Raw genomic sequence first — 20111 nt, 5'->3', positions numbered from 1 at the left:
ATATATATATATATAAATATATATATATATAAATATATATATATATATATATATATATATATATATAAATATATATATATATATAAATATATATATATATATATATATATATATATATATATAAATATATATAAATATATATATATATAAATATATATATATATAAATATATATTTTTTATTTTTTTTTTATTTTTTTGAGAAAATCTTTTTAGAGAAATCTATACATTTTCTCAAACGGATCATCAGGGGTCTCTGCATGGCTGATATTTTGGTGAAACCCCTCCCACAGTGTGATGTCAGCGCCTCACAGCTCTGAGGTCCTGACGTCACACTGTGGGAGCCTTGTTGCATTGTGGGAAATAACAGCTGTTTCCAACTGCCAAAAAAAAAACAAGCAGCATCTCCTTCCAGTGACATCACCTGCCAGCAGTAAAAATGTCACCATGTGATAAATGTCTGAATGTAAATCAGGGAGTGGAAAGATTTTACAATGGGCAAACACTCACTGAAACATTTATACATAATCATTGTAAAAATTAAGCATTTTTTTAAATTACATTATTTTCACTGGAGTTCCTCTTAAAGAGAACCTGTAACGAAAAAAATCTCCCGGGGGGGTGGGGGGCGTTGGTTGGTTTGCTCCCTGTAGGGCTACCAACCCCAGATGTTCCAATCAACTGTTCCAGAGATCTCCTACTGGCACTAATCCTGCCCCTATCAATGCCCCACCTAGGATAACCCATATCAGAGTCATTTTTGCAACTAAACTGTATTCCTTGAAAGTCATTTTATGTTCACACCTACGGTGTTTTCGCCTTTTTTTAAACGCCGGCGATTTTAAAAATCGCCCAAAAAGCGATTGTGCAATGATTCCCTATGAGAGTGTTCACATCTGAGCGGTTTGATTCCAATCCGCTCATCAAAGCGCTGCCTGTACCATTTTTGGGGCGATTTGCCTGAAAAGTACAGAGAAATCGCAAAACGCTTGAAAAAACACTTTGTATAGCGATTTCCCCAACGCTTTCATGAATAAATACATTTTATTCATTTTCGGGTGAAAGAGTTCAACAGAAATTTTAATAAAAAAAAAAATTAAAAACCGCTGGCGTCAGTGATTTCGATTTTAAATGTGAACAATGCCTTCCATAGTCCCGGCTCTGAGTCCTGCATCCTCCTATTTCACTTCTCCTGCAGCCAGCTGATAAGGATCTATTGTCACAGGCATTTATCCCCGCACTGATATGTGCGCATATGTGGCTCTGGCTCCTACCCGGTCTCTGGCAGTGTCTCATCCGCACGCCCTGTCTGCCCCCCTCCATAACATCTTCAGTAATTGGGCCATCATCCCTGCACTGATTGTGGCTGACATCGGTCCATATGTGCACCGGCTCTCTGGCTCCAGCCTGGTCTATGGCCGCATTTCTAATCCTCATGCTCTGTCCACCCCCTCCACAGTAGCTTCACCTATGGGGATGTCGCGTTTCACCCCCCTGCTCTTTTCCGGACCGCCAATCACGGCCACCCTCTGCCTCCTTTCCTGATTGGCTGCGATGGTCTCGCCAGCAGAACCAACACTCTGTCATCGAGTCCAATCAGAGCACGGCCTTTGTGAGTGTATATCTATATCACTTTATCCTCCCTATACCTGACAATACTGCACCATTGGGCTGCTGGGCTTTCCCTACTTCTCACCTAGGTATTCTTGGCCCTTACAAAAATCACCAAAAAAACAAACCTATAACTGTATGTATTTAGAGAGTTTAGCCTGTCTAATTCCCCCTCATCTGTGACTCATCACAACTGTAATTTGATCCATCAGCTGGCTACCTCGGCAGAGCAGCCAATTTGAAAAAACAGGATGTTAACCCTATGTCTGCTTCCATGAAAGCAGGAAATAGACACTACAGATTTATTACAGGATTTGTATCAGCTGTAACAAAGAAATTATTTTCATTAAGGTTATTATGCTGTTGCTTATCTTTGAGAGCAGAGGCGTAGTTCTGAGTTCAAGCACTTATCTCCCATTTGAATCCGGAGTCTCGGACCATAGTCTTCCCTGGGGGTATCCATGGCGCTGTGGTCGTCACATTCACACTGCGGCACAGATGTCCAGCATCACTCTTTCCTTTGCTTTTGGTTCCTTTCTGATTGGAGGCAAAACACATCTTTAAAGTGGATCCGAGATAAACTTTTACTCATTACATAATTGTGTTCCTTTCATGTAGATTATAGGGCATACTTCAAGCCAAATACTTTTTTAATACTCTAATTCCCTATAAACTAAACAAGCCTTGCCCACAGCTTCTCCAGAGTGCCTTGGCACTCTGAGACCCATGTAGCAAGGGCTTATGGGAGCCCATTCTGGGCAGGAGGAGGTGTTACTAGCCAGAGATTTCAGAGGCAGAGGGGAGGAGGGAGGAGGAGAGGGGAGTGAAGTTTTCACAGGCATAGGGGAGGAGATGCAGATCAGCTTGCCTGTGTGTAATGATGACAAGCAGAACATGGCTGTTGTCATTGTACCACAGGAAGAAATAATCATAAACTGTTGAAGCTTTTTGCAGCTAGATTTATTGTGTAAACTATCTAAACTTTAGATAAGATATATAGACAAGTTACTTGTTATAGTTAGTATTTCATCTCAGATCTGCTTTAACCAACAAAAGCCGTGGTGTTGTCTCCTTTTTAATGGCTACTCACTGTACTATCTGTATTATGCTTTCTTATTGCGCCATATAGCATATTTTACAGAGGTCAACTGTACATAGCACAGGGAGCCAGGCTTCAATGGCCAAGCCCAACTAGAGGCTCTGAAGACATGCAGAGTGCTGTGGAACCGTTGTTCTGCGTACAGAGAATGCATTAGATCCGAAAGACCAGGTAAACTAATAGGCTGTTTCCATTTGCTGAAATTTCTTATCCATAGGAAAACAACTGACAGCAGGTTGCTTCCTATACCACATGAACATCTCTGTGCTCACTTCCACGGACTACATCTCCCATTATACATTGTGGCACATGTGAGACACTGCAAGGAAGTTGGAAATTAAGCAGCTGTGGTCACTCTACTTTTTAAGTTTTTACTGTTTTATTGTTTTTGCTCAATGACACATTCATTGAAGTATGCCAGAGCTAAAATCTATGAACTATTGACCCCTTTTATCTCTTTCCTGCTCTCAGAAGCCATTTTCTGTCAGGAAAGTGTTTTATAGTTGTAATTTCTTATCAGTAAGGGTCACACTGTAGTCTGACCCAGTCCTGATTCAAACATCAAGTATTTAAGTGGTAGTTCCAGTCTAACTCTTACAGGCAGAGAAATAAAAAAAAAGGAACACAGCATAGTTATTTGTGTGCTGGGCACTGTACATACACACGTCTATCATCATGTCACACGTCACCTCAGATATCCTTTAATGCTTCAATGCTTCTAAATGCTGGAATTAAAACCCAACTAAACTCTTAATTAATTAAAGGGGTTCTGTGTTTTTTTTTTGTTTTTTTAAACAAAAAACGGACACTTACCTGGGGCTTCTACAGGCCCCAAGCAGCTGTCATGTGCCCGCACCATCTATGATCCTCCGTTCCCATGCCGCCGTCACTGTTCAATCATTCATCTAACTAGATGCATACAACTGCGCCTTGCGCATCCTAGATCCCGGTCGCGTCTCGGGGAGCTTACTGCGCAGGCGTAGTACAAGAAAACTTCATACTGCGTTTGCGCAATAAGCTCCCAGAGATGCGACAAACAACATTTATATTGACAAGACAAATAACATTTATATTGCGCTTTTCTCCTGGTGCACTCAAAGCACTTGAGTTACAGCCACTAGGCAGTAGCAGTGTTATGGAGTCTTGCCCAAGGACTTCTTACTGAATAGGTGCTGGCCAGCTGAACAGGAAGAGCAGAGATTCAAACCCGGGTCACCCGTGTCAGAGGCAGAGCCCTTAACCTTTACGCTATCCAGCCACTTAGACCGTAAAACAGACAGAGTAACACCAAAGCTGGACTTAGATTGCAAGAAGATTTGTTTTTTCTTTCAGTGCAATAACACCTTCAGGGTTTGGTTGTTCGAATAAAACATATATATATGTATTAATTCAGTTATCTGTTACATGCAGCTTGGCTAAAGTACCAGTCAGTTGTTCTGTGTAATACCAACTAGAAAATATAAAGGGGTTTATAAATTTTTTAAGGCTGCTTTGACAGTGGGACGTTACAGGCGCAGGTTAGAGCAGCCTGTAACGCAGCCCAACTCACAGTAATGAAGAATCAATGGGCTGTTCACAGCGCCCACGTTGCGTTACAGTGTAGCTGGACGCTCAAAGAAAGTGCAGCATGCTGTGCGTTATAGGCGGTTTTAGCTGCGTTATGCTGGGTACACACTGAGATTTTCTGGGCGATTTACTGTCAGATCGATTATTTCCAACATGTTCGATTTGCTTTCAGATTAATGGAAATCGATCGGAAAATGCTCGGAAATCGATCGAAAAGCAAATCGGACATGTTGGAAATAATCGTTCTGACAGTAAATCGACCAGAAGATCTCATAGTGTGTACCCAGCATTAGACTGTTTGCACATGCTCAGTAAGGGGAGAGTCCGCTATTGTTCCTAGCCACATGGCTAATTAATATTCACTGCACTGTAGTGTTGTCCAGATCATGAACGATTCGGATCTTTGATCCGGATCTTTTTTGTGAGTGGAATCATCCGGATCACCACAATGAACGATCCGATCCGATCCGATCCACAGTGGATGTCTGGAAGAAACAGGAACTGCAGCTTCTGTGCAAACACAATCTTCCTGCTGCATCTCTCCCTTCCCCATTAGCACCCTCAATGTGCCCTCATTCTCCTGCACCTCTCACTCTGCTGCACCCCTGCTTCCCTAGTAAAATGATTCAAAGATTCGGTTCAAAGATCCTGATCTTTTCAATGATCCAATTCGAATCTTCCGAATCATTGAAAAGATCCGGACTTCCAAGGATAGCACCAAGAGCCTCATAACGCGCCTCAATCTGACGTACAACTTCAACACCACCATGCGTTGCGTTAGGGGCACGTTATGCGACCTTAACGTCCCCTAAAACGCAACGTCTTGATGTGAAAGAGGCCTAAAGCGGACCCCAAAATTTTTTTAATTCATATTATTTAGTTGCACCACTGACAAATACAAAGATAAATAAACACTCCTTCAAGCCTATGAGCATTTTAGCAAAAACTCGGTATACAGAGGCGCCAGAGTAGAGTAAAACGTTTTAAAAACCGCTTAAAAGGAGTTACAGCCACTGTGGAGTTGAATAAATTACTTGACAATTCTATTTTATTGAGACTCAAGTGAGTTTTCTTTTTTTGTAAGAGGGAGGTGAGTCCACCTTAACATCCCCCTCTCCTTTTAAGCGGTTTTTAAAACGTTTTACTCTACTCTGGCGCCTCTGTATACCGAGTTTTTGCTGATCTTCTAGTCCACCCTGGGTGGAGGGGTGCATCCCCATCTACTATCTACAGAGAGCGACTTCTTAACCTGAGTAGGGTCAGGTCCTAATGCTCCCCACCTGCATTTAAAGTGGTTGCCTATTGGTAACCCGTGTTTGTGAGTATATATATACATAAAATTGTATTGAACTCTTCATTTTACCTGACAATACTGCACCATATTGGGCTCTCGATTCTCTTCTTGTTTTTAAGCATATGAGCATTTTAGTGCATGCTTTTCACGCTTCTATTTTCATAACTAAGGTTATACTGGGGGCAGCCATTAGCAATTCCTCCTTTGCCAGACACCTCCTACTCCACGAGTCTGCCGGATTCTGTCCCGGCAATATGAAAGGAAGGGAGGGGATGGGTTCGTGGAGGACCGGCGCGGGACAGCTGCTGGGGGCTTGCAGAAGCCCCGGGTAAGTGAAACAGTTTTTTTTTTATTTCAAAAAATTTTTATTGAGACAGTGAAGAAGGAAATCGGAACATCATTAGAACAGCATTTGCCCAAACATTAGGCTATCTTCAAGACAAATTACACATTGTACAGAATACATCTCATGTATAGCAAAATAATGCGCAATAAACAAGGTTATACCTGTACCGCTTAAGATAAAAGGTAATTTGCATCCTTATTCACATATCTCTTTAATCCCTCACCCTTCCATTCCCACCCTTCTACCCTCCATTCCCCACCCCCCAAACCCTCCCTTTCCCTCTCTCTCGTTGGTTATTATAAAGGTAAGACTGGCGTTCATTATTTAATCAACCCATAGGACAACCTGACCCAGGTGAAGGGAGATTCAAGTGTACTTAATACCCTCTATATATCAAAGCATTTATGTCCCCCCTCTTAACATAGCTTTACCTTCTTCTGATTCCTGATAAATATGCCATAGCAACCAGGAATTAGCATGGGATATTGGTTTAGGATGAGATTCTTGAACGAAATTTTCCATACGTTCAATATATTCCATTTCCCTGTACCAGTCAGTAATGGATGGAGGTATTTTAGATTTCCAAAATTTAGGGATCACTAATCTAGCTGCTGCCAGAAAATGTTTAAGCATTGACTTCTTAAATTTTTTAATAGGCATTGGAAGCATTAATAAAAGTAGTGTAGCAGGGGAGTTTTCAATAGTGATCCCTAAGCAATCAGATATTATTTTACAGACTTTAGACCAAAAGGGTTGTATCAAGGGGCATGAGTGCCATATGTGTGCCATATTGCCTTCAGCAATATCACATCTCCAACAATGTGGGGAAACTTCCGAGCAGAACTTATGTATCATTACAGGGGTTTTATACCATCTTGATAGGATTTTATATGCATTCTCTTTTCCTCTGCCAGAAATTGAGGCTTTATTTGCAAAAAGGAAGGCTTTGTCCCATTCTTTATCCGAAAATTCCATTCCTAATTCCTGTTGCCATTTAGATACAAAAGATGGCTTATTTTCATAGTTAATGTCCAAGAGCATCTTGTAATATAGCGAGAGAGCACCCCGAACCGGAGGTGAAATAAATAGTTGCTTTTCTACGTCAGAGATGTCTCTCACCACATAACCCTCTCTCAAACACTGCCTTAAAAAATGTGTCAATTGAAAATACTCAAGAAATGATATATTTGCATTTTGGCATTTGTTTGAAAGTTCTTGCTTTGAAGGAACCTGGTCCGAGGACAGCAGAGAACCCACCGTAATATTTTCACCCAATGCTTTCCTTATTATAGAGGTAGGATTAAAACCAGGGGGAAATAATACATTATTCCATATTGGCATAAGGGGCCCATAATGTGATGAGATCCTATGATGTGTAATTAGTTGATCCCATAGCTGCAGGGAAACCTTTGTGATCAATGGCCATTTCTTATGCAACTGCTGCCGTTTATTATGTGGGATCCAAAGTGTAGATTTAATTCCCCCCTCTATCAGTGTATCTTCTATGCATACCCATTGTTTAATGCCCATTCCCCAGTCTTTTATGCGAGTTAGATGAACAGCTAGTTGATAAAGTTTAGGATTAGGTAAAGCAAGGCCTCCCGCCTCCTTCAATTTAAAAAGTGTGCTTCTTGCTATCCTCGGACCACGCCCTCCCCATATATAACCAGACCAGAGGATAAGGATTCTCTTAAAGAAAAAAGCTGGTATATGTATAGGCAGTGTTTGAAGAGGGTAAAGCAATCTTGGCATTAAATTCATCTTTATAATATTAATGCGTCCAGTCCAAGAGTGTAAAATTCCTTTCCATCTCTGAATATCTTCCTCAAATCTGGCCAGTAGTGGGAGGAAGTTTTCACGGAAAAGATTAGAAGGATTTTTAGTAATTTTTAAACCCAGGTAAGTAATACTATCCTCACACCATCTAAAGGGAAAGGATTCCCGAATATTTCTCGCCATACGTGAGGGAATTGATATATTTAAAACTTCACATTTAGAGGCGTTAATTTTAAAATTGCACATATTACCAAAAAAATTCAGTGTTTTCAGCAAATTAGGAAGAGATGTCACTGGTTGAGATACATATAAAAGCAAATCATCTGCATATAGTGCCAATTTATAGTGTTTTTTTCCTAACAATAATCCATGTATATCCGGATTATTGCGTATGGAATTTGCTAGGAATTCCATAGAAATAATGTATAGTAATGGAGAGAGCGGACAGCCCTGACGGGTACCATTGCTAATACTCAAGGGATCCGACAAAAGACCGTTAACTTTAATTTGAGCTGATGGTTTATCATACAGGGCAAAAACGAGATCATGAAATCTAGACCCTGGCGGAAAGCCAATGTGGGTTATAGCACTTTTGAGAAAGCACCAGGAAAGCCTATCAAAGGCTTTCTCTGCGTCGATTGATAATAAGAGGGCGGGCGTTTTCGAGGATTGTGCAAAATTGGATAGTAATAAAGTTTTGATTGTGTTATCCCTGGGTTCCCTACCTGGTACGAATCCCACTTGATCTGAGTGAATTAATTCTGGTATAATTGTGATCAATCTATCCGCTAGGATCTTGGAGTATATCTTTAAATCTACGTTTATCAAGGAGATTGGCCGGTAATTAGAGCTATGGGAGGAATCTTTACCTGGTTTGGGAATTATAGAAATATGTGCTAGCTTCGCCTCTGAAGGAAGGGAGGCACCTTCGCCTATTTTATTGAAGGCTGAAAGAAAGAGTGGTGCTAAGGATCCCTTGAGTATTTTATAATATTCAGGTGAAAATCCGTCAGGGCCTGCCGCCTTGCCTGTTTTTAAACCAGATACTGAGCAGAAAAACTCATCACTTGAAATGGGAGTATTTAACATTTCTAATTGCTCATTAGATATGGTAGGGAGTTTGTTGTCTTTTAGGAATTTGTCAATTAGTGCTGTAGGGGGATTGTCTATATTCAGGTTGTATAATTTTGAGTAGTAGGAATGGAACACTTTCGCAATCTGTTCTGACTTATATACTTTTTGGTTTTGAAAATTCAGAATAGAAGGAATAAATGTAGATGCTCTTTTTTGCCTCAAAGAGCGTGCTAAGAGACGGCTGCATTTATTCGAATGTTCATATAGTTGGCCCTTATATCGCATCAAGTTATGTAATCTTCCAAGTTCCAACAGATGTTTTAGTTTCTCCCTGGTATTCTGTAGATCGCTCAGTATCTGTGAGCTCAAAGATGATTTATGTAATAACTCTAATCTGTGAATTTCGGCTAATAAAGAAAGAACCTGTGAAGCTTTTTCTTTTTTCTTTTTAGTGCCCATTTGAATAAATGCACCTCTCATCACGCATTTATGTGCAAACCATATTGAAACCGGTGACACCTCTTCTGTTTGCGTGTTGGAAGTGATATAGTCTTGCAATGCTCTAGCTATGCGAGGACCATATTCTGTATCAGATAACAAGGAGTTATTTAATTTCCAGTTAAAAGTGGTAGGTTTTACTTCAGGAATTTTGAATTTAAGGAAGATGGGTGAATGATCAGACCATAGTTGGTTGCCTATTCTAGAGCTTGCTTCCCAGGATAACAATGAGTGAGATATCAAAAATACATCTATTCGACTATAACTGTGATGTGGGTTTGAGAAAAAGGTGAAATCTTTAACACCTGGATTAAGGATTCTCCAGATGTCTACTAGTTGTAACTCGAATAATAGTTTCCTGAGGGGTTTTATCTTCCTAATGGAGATATGAGAGGTTCCCCTAGAAGTATCTATTGAGGGGTCTAGCGTCAAATTTAAGTCACCGCCTATGATAAGCCTGCCTTCACTATAGATATCAAGCTGGTTTAAAATGGAACAGAGTGCATTAACCTGGTCAGAATTTGGTAGGTATATACATGCAAGCGTAAATTTATTACCACCTAAGGTTATTTTAGTAAAGGTGAATCTACCCTGTTTGTCTAATTTGCTATCTATAATTTCAACCTCAGCTGTTCTGTGAAATGCAATAGCTGTGCCTCTAGACTTACCACCGGGAAAGTTGCTACATATCCATTTAGGGTAATATCTGTTGTGGCTTAAATCAGGGGCCTTGTCATTTAAAAAGTGGGTTTCCTGTAAAAATATAATTTTTGCTTTCTCCTTATGGCATTGATACAGAATATGGGATCGCTTAGATGGCTCATTAAAGCCATTCACATTAAGTGAACATATCTTGAGTGTCATTGTCCTATATAAGGGAAAATAAAAATTAGGCTAAATACCTGAACCAACGAAAGAGAGAGTATCCCACCCCCCATCCCACACAGCTGTCCAGCTGCCCAAAAACCCATCCACCCCCCCTGTTGTATTGGCATCTCACAAAAGTGGGATCCAGTACAAAAAGCCAAATAGCAAACACGGTCTACTATCGACTTGTTCGACCGCCCCTCCATCGTTGGGGTACGTAGAAGGCCTGGCCGTCACTCCTCTGCCCCCCCCCCTCCCACTACAAATCAAAAACATAAACACCACTAAAAAGCCAATGTAAAAGGTCTTGTGAGCATATCTCGTGGTGAAGGCTAGTGATTCATTATAAATGACCCAACACCCGGAACCATCCTATCTAACGTATTAACCATCATAATGTTGATCATATGTATTAAGAATAAACCTCTATAAAAATAATCTATAAACATTGTGCATAACAATATATGCAACTACTCCCAGAAGAGTGATTGTGCATTGCATTGTGTGACTCCCCAACCGACTTTTGGGGGGAGTCAAGCCACCAGCAAAGTTTGAGTAGTTGTAATGCATAACATCAGTATCCATTCTTCTGCATATTGTGCCTAGTCCTCCATCACCTCCCCCAGAACGGGAAGGATGAAGGAAAAAAGGCTATCTCTTAAAGAAGCACATATAATAGTGAAGAAAAGAAAAAGTAATGTAGGACGGAGAACATTGTAAATAGTATGCGCAGCTTATTATGTCCTCCATTATACTGCACAATAAAGCGTTTTTTGTCATAGGCTTTCCATAATGAGCAAACACGTGATAATTAGGAACTATAATATAAGAAAAAAGAAAAGGACTATTTCAAATAAGAAAGCAGAATTAGATACAGTTCACCCATCTTCGGATGCCGCTCGGGATCTACGTCGGTTGTTGGAGGAACCTGCAACTTGCCAACGTTCTTGTTGAGGTAGAGATGAGACAGATTCCACCTGGGGCCAGTCTGGAAGACTCAAGTCAGTTTTGGATAGAAATTCCTTTACCTTGTCCAGGTCGTGGATACCTTGAAAAACAAAAGACTTGCCATCCAGTTTTATTAGAATACGAAATGGGAAGCCCCAGGAATAGAGTCCTCCTGCTGATTTAATGGCTTCCAACAGTGGTTTTGCTGCTCTACGTAGCTGCAGCGTGTACCTGGAAAGATCAGGGAAAAACAGGATAGTGGCGCCATCAAAATCCACTGACTGTTTGTCTCGTGCGGCGGCCATGATTTCCTCCTTTAGCGTATATGAATGCAAGCGACAGATCACATCACGTGCTAAGTTAGAGCGTACTTTTCCAAAAGCCCTGTGAGCCCTGTCAAGGACAATCGGAAAGTCATCTCCTTTTTCTAATAAGAGTCTAAAAATTGCCTGTACTGATACCATTAGATCTTCTTGATGTGTGGCTTCAGGCAATCCCCTGATACGCACATTATTCCTGCGGCCTCTATTCTCTAAGTCATCCATTTTGTAAACGTGTTCCTGTAAGGCCTGGTCTTGTGCTTTGGATTTATCAACTAGCTCCTCAATCTTATCCATAAGTGCGGCTTGAGTCTTCTCTAGTATATCTACTCTGCCCCCGAGTTCATGTACATCCTCTCTGACCTCCTTTATGTCTCGTTTGTAAGCGTTTTCAATACGAGTGGCAAAGGCCTCAAAGTCCCGCTTTGATGGTATAGAGCGTAACAGGGCCTTTATATCTAGTTCCTCTTCGCCCTCTTCGCCCTCCTCCTCACCCTCTGAACCCTCCGGGGAAGATTGTATAGGTGCAGATTGTGTAGACTTACGGGTGGGAGAGGTCCGGTCACGCTGGGCTTTTGGATTCTCCGATCTGGACGAAGATGGCGGAGCTGCGTCATTCTGGCGTCTGTTCGTGTGGCGGAAATAAGTGGCTATCTCTGCCCTCGGGGTTTCTCTTGTGCCTTTAGCCTTCTTGTCCTTTCCTCCCATCGTGATTCCGGGTGTTGGGTAGTCAATTCTATCTCTAAATCAGAGGCGGGAAGGAGCGGGTATCGGAGCTCTCCTTACTTGCGTCCCTCCACGGCCATAGCCAAGCCACGCCCCCCGTGAAACAGTTTTAAAACATACTTCAGTTCCGCTTTTAAAGGACTTCCGAGGCCAAATAAAAAAAAAGTGAAATACCTGCATCATATTTAAAGGCACGGAGGACGCCGTACGCGCCGTTCTGCTGGGTCCCCGACACTCAATAGCCCGTGAGGTCGGGAGCCAGCCCGGGTCGGGCTCTCCTGCCTCTACAAACATGGCAGAATGAGCTGTACGCGGCTGCACAGTCCACATAGCCGCGAGTGCCGCTGCGCAGCTCTAGGGCCAACCCCCTGATCCACGTTACAGGCTGTTTCCTGTGCAGACTGCGCAGCCGCGGCCAGCTCATGCGGCCAAGCTGAGCGGCGTTTGCAGGCAGGATTGCCCTGTATGTTAGAGCGGCTTAGCGGAGGTCTTTACGTCACCATATGAGCGCCGAAACCGGAAGTCCGCAAGAAGATATTTTAACAGAGGCACAAAATTAGGATAAAATATTAAAAAACTGTTCTAAAGAGGGAGGTAGTGGTGGACTTACCTCCTCAAGAAGACTTACAATAGTCACTTATCAGCAAAAATTCTTTTTATTTGTAATTCCAGATTTTGCAATGCGTTTCACGGGTCTATGCCCGTTTCATCAGGCGCTTTTGCTGGCCAAGGTGAAACAGCAGTTACTCCTGCTATAGCCTGATGAAGTAGTCAGACCCCTGAAATGCGTTGCAAAGTTACGTAGAAAATTTTTGCTGATAACTGACTGTTGTACGTTTTCTTGGGGAGGTAACATTTTTTTTCCTCTTATAATTTATCGTAATTTGGCATCTGTCAAGGACGGTTGCGGGACCGCAGACGTGTCCTAGAACCACCCGTGAAGAAAATGCAATCGCAATCGATTCTCTGCATCGATTACGATTCAGATCAATAGAATCTGGATTGGTTGTGTAGGGGCTACCTGTAGCAACCTGGAGTCTCCCTTTCTCCCAGCTGTCACTGAACAGCCGGGAGGAACGTAGGCGAATCTGGGAGATTCGCCGTCGGTTTCTCCGATTTCTTGGTCAGATCGGCTACTCATTGCAGCGAGCAGAACTGACATTCCTGTTTTTTTTTTAATAATAAAGACAGTCCTTTCCCTCCTCCCACCAAAAGGCACGAGCCTGCTGCAGAGTGTCCCTGGCTTCAAGCTGTGCTGATGGCCCATCCATCAGATATAGTTGATAAGCAGGATGGCAGAAACAATCTAGTTGGGGAAAGTTAGACATTCTGGCTACAATCCCAGCAGGGGAGCTAACACGTAGCTGGCTGCCCCCAAACTTCAAAAGAGCCTTTGCCTGGGAATGACCTGCTGTAAATCCCAGATGGATACCATATTCCATAAACTGCTATATGTGTCATATTTTCTGTATTGCCAGGCTGGCAGACCCTCCACTAACAGAGCATGCTTGGCCCTGTCTGGCGCTGGTTCTGAGGAAGTTTCAGAACATTCTGAGGTAAAGACTGCCAGTTAGGCAGTTTGAAAGTGCCCTGATGATACCACAGGGGTCCCACCCCTAATGTTTGGTATCAGGCTGCTGGGTAAATCAAGGTAGACCTGAAAATGTTAGTAAATCTGCCCTGACCTGTATGGTTCTGTGAGATAGAGCCCATATATGGTTAGATTTGATTTCTGGTCCCCAGGACAAGGGGAGGACTCATCTCATATTCTAAGGGGGTGTGTGGCTCCCGCCCTCACTCCCTCCTACTGGATCAGGGGCATAAGAATGGCAGAGGAGCCAAACTTGGTGTCCTCCACCCTGAAACTCCATCTTAATCACATCTGTGCCAGCTTGAGGATATGCTGGCATCCACCTGGTCTGAACTTTGATTGAAACCAAGAACTTTACAAGTTTTCCCACAAAAGGACACCTCTCCATGAACTCTAAGTATCCGTTTTTTCTCCCCTTTATTTTCATACTGTGTTATCTCATGTCTCAATAATTGTTGATTTTAATAATTTTCTGTATATATTATTTATATTGCCGTGAATAAAGACTTTATCAAAGTCATTCACTGTTCCGCTACCCTATTATTCAGCATACTCAGAAACTGAACTCAGGTCTCTGAAGAGACGCTACTATTGTTGATATCTAGACAGAATAAAGTGTGTTTAACCGTTTTTATTTGCAGGACTAGTCAGTCAGTTGGGTCCACTGGCCCATACCAGTGGTGGTGGCAGATACCCTGAAATAGTGTGTAAGTTGTAATTACCGTACCTCACAGGCTCCCTTCTGGTCGGGCTGCTGCCCAAATTTCTGACTGTTTCTGCGCAAAGATCACGACCAAAGCTTGCATGGTCTGTGTGCTGAAATCGATTGGAAGGCAATTTGCGGTCTGACCACTAGGGCTCCTGCGACAGCTCCTCTGTTAAAATATCCACCAACAGAGAGGAAGAGGGTTGCGGAAGATGGCGGAGGGGCCCTGGAGAATTGCGGAAGCATCTGGAGCATCCAGAAGCTTCTCCCTACTGACTGCCATAAGTATGAATAAGGAAAGTACTTTAAAAATAAATAAATAAAAATTCTGTAGGCAAAACAAAACACCCACCTGTACTTTGGGGACGGTCTTTTTCCCCTTGCTCTCAGACCCGCGGACACGCACTGGAGGGGAGGGAGCCCGCCGCGTTCGCCCCGTCACTGCCCCCGAATGCATAAATGTGACCAGCCCCCCCCCCCCCCCCCCCCCTGTGCATGCATTTATACGTTACCTGTCCTGTTGCAGCCTCCGTGCGATGTCCCGTCACCTTCGGGCGGTTTTTCCATATGTGCTACTGGCGCATAGTATCTGTCAGCATAGCATAGCATCTGACGTCAGCCGCTATGCATCGGCAGCGTGTATGGATAGCCGTCCGGAGGATAATGGACACCGTGCGAAGGCAGCAACAGGACAGGTAACGCATAACTGCACACGGGGGTCACATTTATACATTGCGGCGGGGGTTTGTCGTCTTGTCGATCGTTCTAAAATCGCCGCCGTATTGCCGCACACCCGACCAAGCAACTTCGGCCCGACATCTTGCAGCATGCGCAATAGACAAAGAGACCAATTTCTGTCCCGAAATTGGTCTCTTTGTCGGTCATGCACTTGGCGGCAATGATTTTCATAAAATTGGATTATAAAAATCGAATTGGATAGTCGATCGGCCGCCAAATATACAGTGGCTTGCAAAAGTATTAGGCCCCCTTGAAGTTTTCCACATTTTGTCACATTACTGCAACAAACATGAATCAATTTTTATTGGAATTCCATGTGAAAGACCAATACAAAGTGGTGTACACATGAGAATTGGAATGAAAATCATACATGATTCCAGACATTTTTTAAAAATAACTGCAAAGTGGGGTGTGCATAATTATTCAGCCCCCTGAGTCAATACTTTGTAGAACCACCTTTTGCTGCAATTACAGCTGCCAGTCTTTTAGGGTATGTCTCTACCAGCTTTGTACATCTAGAGACTGAAATCCTTGCCCATTCTTTTTGCAAAACAGCTCCAGCTCAGTCAGATTAGATAGACAGCGTTTGTGAACAGCAGTTTTCAGATCTTGCCAGAGATTCTCGATTGGATTTAGATCTGGACTTTGACTGGGCCATTCTAACACATGGATATGTTTTGTTTTAAACCATTCCATTGTTGCCCAGGCTTTATGTTTAGGGTCGTTGTCCTGCTGGAAGCTGAACCTCCGCCCCAGTCTCAAGTCTTTTGCAGACTCCAAGAGGTTTTCTTCCAAGATTGCCCTGTATTTGGATCCATCCATCTTCCCATCAACTCTGACCAGCTTCCCTGTCCCTGCTGAAGAGAAGCACCCCCAGAGCATGATGCTGCCACCACCATATTTGACAGCAGGGATGGTGTGTTCAGAGTGATGTGCAGTGTTAGTTTTCCGTCACACATAGCGTTTTGTATTTTGGCCCAAAAGTTCCATTTTGGTCTCATCTGACCAGAGCACCTTCTTCCACATGGATGCTGTGTCCCCCACATGGCTTGTGGCAAACTGCAAACAGGACTTCTTATACTTTTCTGTTAACAATGGCTTTCTTCTTGCCACTCTTCCATAAAGGTCAACTTTGTGCAGTGCATGACTAATAGTTGTCCTATGGACAGATTCCCCCACCTGAGCTGTAGATCTCTGCAGCTCGTCCAGAGTCACCATGGGCCTCTTGACTGCATTTCTGATCAGCGCTCTCCTTGTTCGGCCTGTGAGTTTAGGTGGACGGCCTTGTCTTGGTAGGTTTACAGTTGTGCCATACTACTTCCATTTCTGAATGATCGCTTGAACAGTGCTCCGTGGGATGTTCAAGGCTTTGGAAATCTTTTTGTAGCCCAAGCCTGCTTTAAATTTCTCAATAACTTTTTCTCTGACCTGTCTGGTGTGTTCTTTGGACTTCATGGTGTTGTTGCTCTCAATATTCTCTTAGACAACCTCTGAGGTCGTCACAGAGCAGCTGTATTTGTACTGACATTAGATTACACACAGGTGCACTCTATTTAGTCGTTAGCACTCATCAGGCAATGTCTATGGGCAACTGACTGCACTCAGACCAAAGGAGGCTGAATAATTACGCACACACCACTTTGCAGTTATTTATTTGTAAAATATGCTTGGAATAATGTACGATTTTCATTCCACTTCTCACATGTACACCACTTTGTATTGGTCTTTCACGTGGAATTCCAATAAAATTGATTCATGTTTGTGGCAGTAATGTGACAAAATGTGGAAAACTTCAAGGAGGGGGGGGGGGGGGGGGTGGCGATTACTTTTGCAAGCCACTGTATGGGCACCTTAGAGGTGCATGCACACATCCAAATTTTGATTGGCCAATTTTACCACCTACATGTAGTATGAGAGCTTAGCTACACAATCTGACAGAAGAGTGGGGTGAAGTTGCCTAAAATATATGGGTGTTACATATGGGTGTTAAAACTTTAACCACTTAAGGACCAGGGCTGGTTTCTCTGATCTGTGCTGCGTGGGCTCTCCAGCCCGTAGCACAGATCGTGTAAAAGGCAGGGCGATCACACCTCCCTCCCCCCTCTTTTTCCCCCAAAGCCTTCCTCCGCAGCGATTCCCAGCCTCCCTGTCCTTCCCGCCCTCCCCTCCTTCCTATGGGCGGCACAGGTCGGAGATCCATCCTGTGCCGCCTCTGACATGGAACGGCCGCTCGAACAAGCGGCCATTTCCATGAAAACCCACAAACAACTAGCCGCCGCTTATCGGCTTTAGCTGGTCGTTATGTGGTTAACGAACAACTGTAGTGAGAGGTTTATGGAGGCTGCCATATTTATTTACTTTTAAGCAATACAGTTACCTGGCCATCCTGCTGACCCTTTTAGCCACAGCCCCTGAACAAGCATGCAGAAGATCAGGTGTTTCTGACTTGCTGCATGCTTGTTTATGGTGCGATTTAGACACTACTGCAGTCAAATAGACCAGCAGGGCAGCCAGGCAACTGGTATTGCTTAAAATGAAATCATTATGGCAGCCTCCATATCCCTCTCACTGCACTTGTCCTTTAGAGCATAACGTGTAAACAAAAGGTAATTGCTTTATTCTATAGAAGAATCTACACTCTACTCATGATACGAAGGCATTTTCTTTTTATTGACCTGAGGAAGCGTGCCATGATCTGCGAATTGCGTTGTCAATCTTGAATAAATATCTTTCCAGTTGAACTGGTGTCCATCTTCTGGACAGGTAAGCGATTACCTCTCATTTACATGTTATGTTTTAACCCTCCTGGCGGTAATCTGAGGAAAAAAATTATGCAGGAGGATTTCTCAGGCCCCGCTGGGCCGATTTGCATAATTTTTTTCTTGCTACACGCAGCTAACACTTTGATAGCTGCGTGTGCACTCCCCCCTCCCCCCCCCCCATGCGCTGCCCGGCCAATCATTGCCAGGCAGCGCTGAGGGGTGGATCGGGACTCCTTTGACGTCACAACGTCGCTTACGTCATCCCGTTCCTAAAATCTTAAAATGGGATTTCCTGATCGAAGCGGGTGGGGGGGGGGGGATGCCCTAGGCTCGCTCCATGATTTTAAGAAATAAAATAAAGAAATAAAACTGCTGCGCTGCCCCCTGGTGGTTTTTAATAGACCGCCAGGAGGGTTAACACCCATACATTTGGGTTGTTTCCACCCCACCCTTTCATCAGTCAGACCTCCTTTGGAGGTAATAGCTTTACAGTTTTCTGGAAAATGTATTGACCTACATGAGAGCGGCCGGCCTGTATCGGGCAGGACCTGGAGCACCGAGCAGGGGTGGTGAATTACCCCGAAAGCTTATATGGTGCTTGCAGGAACTGCAACCCACCTTTGTGAACATATAATCATATTATACCTAACGATACTGCACCACTGCGCTACCCGCCCGCGTCACTTCCCTCCTATCAGCGGGAGGGAAGGGACACGGGCGGGTAGCGCCGATGCGGAGGAGCGGCGCTGACTGACAGCACATAGGTAAACATTGTGCTGGTGACGCACTGCGTGTCGCCAGCACTGCGGGGGGTATAGCGGCGCGCAGGGGGGACATGGAGGCACACCATGGGGCAACGGAGGCTGGTCTTAGTGGGGCACAGAGGCTGGTTGTGCACACTAACATGATTAAATCCCACCTCGGGTTCTCTTTAAGCCAGGAATAAAAAAATCAGTTTTACTTTCTACCAGCCCCCTCCTGCCGTCCTGTTCCCTCCCAGTCAGTCACGGAGCCTCCGGTCTGCCGCCAGCTAGTACTGTTTTTGCTGACAGGCCCAACAGGCCTAGCCATGCGTATTTTTCTTTTCGTTCCCATCTGCAATAGCATCCTGCACAGGACACTATTAAAGGGGAACTTCAGCCTAAACAAACATACTGTCATAAAGTTACATTAGTTATGTTAATTAGAATAGATAGGTAATATAATCTCTTACCCACCCTGTTTTAAAAGAACAGGCAAATGTTTGTGATTCATGGGGGCTGCCATCTTTGTCATGGGGGCAGCCATCTTTTTGGTTGAAAGGAGGTGACAAGGAGCAGGAAACACAGTTCCAACTGTCCTGTGTCCTGATTACCCCTCCCAGCTGCACACGCTAGGCTTCAAATGTCAAATTCAAAATTAAAAAAAAAAAAAAAAAATTGCACCAAAACAGCAGAACGAGAACAACAAAATCAGAAATCCCATCATGCTTTGCACAGCATCAGGGGAAAAAAGCCCGGGCAGTTTTCTTCTGTGCAGCTAAAAATGAGGCTTGTATAAGAGAAACAAAGTTCTGATGTTGTGAAACTGTTAAACAAACACCAAGCCTTTTCAGTGCTGCTGAGTCGATTTTTAGTCCGGAGGTTCACTTTAAGGATGGGAACATGAACATACGCGTGGCCAGGCCCGCACAGGCGTAGAAAGCCCGCCGACTCCCTGCCAGCGAAAACAACACTAGCTGGTGGCGGGGGATCAGAGGCTTCACGGGTGACTGCAAGGTCACGGGACGGCTGCAGGGGGCTGGTAGAAGCCCCAGGGAAGTAAAACTGATTTTTTTTTTTTATTTCTGGCCTAAGTGTCCCTTTAAAGTAAACCTAAGACAGATGAAAGTTTTATACATACCTGGAGCTTCCTCTAGCCCTCTTCAAGCTAATCAGTCCCTCACGTCCTCCTCGGCCACCTGGATCTTCTGCTATGGTTCCAGGGACTTGAGCCAGTCGGGTGCAGTGCGCATGCACACACTCTGCCGCCAGGAACGGACTACACCTGCGCAGCACTATTGTGCAGATGCTGAAAGCTCCTGGCTGTGGACGCAGCATGTGGCCAGACTGCCCTGACTTGCTGAATTACTGGGACTCATAGCAGAAGATCCAGGTGGCGGAGGAGGAGGAAAGCAAGGGACTGATTAGCCTGAAGGGTGCTGGAGGAAGCC

At 43.8% G+C, this 20111-nt stretch overlaps 1 long non-coding RNA gene across 1 annotated transcript in view; it reads right to left on the bottom strand.

Annotated features, from left to right (window-relative positions):
- Window positions 1-423: 423 nt before the first annotated feature.
- LOC137528507 (uncharacterized) overlaps window positions 424-20111 on the bottom strand; it is a 58873-nt gene continuing 39185 nt past the window's right edge. Inside the window, exon 3 of the long non-coding RNA XR_011023417.1 lies at window positions 424-2146. This is a non-coding gene — a long non-coding RNA (uncharacterized lncRNA). The remainder of the gene's footprint in view (window positions 2147-20111) is intronic.

Source organism: Hyperolius riggenbachi, chromosome 8, assembly GCF_040937935.1.
Source record: "Hyperolius riggenbachi isolate aHypRig1 chromosome 8, aHypRig1.pri, whole genome shotgun sequence".
Lineage (NCBI taxonomy): Eukaryota > Metazoa > Chordata > Amphibia > Anura > Hyperoliidae > Hyperolius > Hyperolius riggenbachi.
Note: the sequence above shows the minus strand (reverse complement) of the source record. Positions and strands in the feature narration are given on the sequence as shown.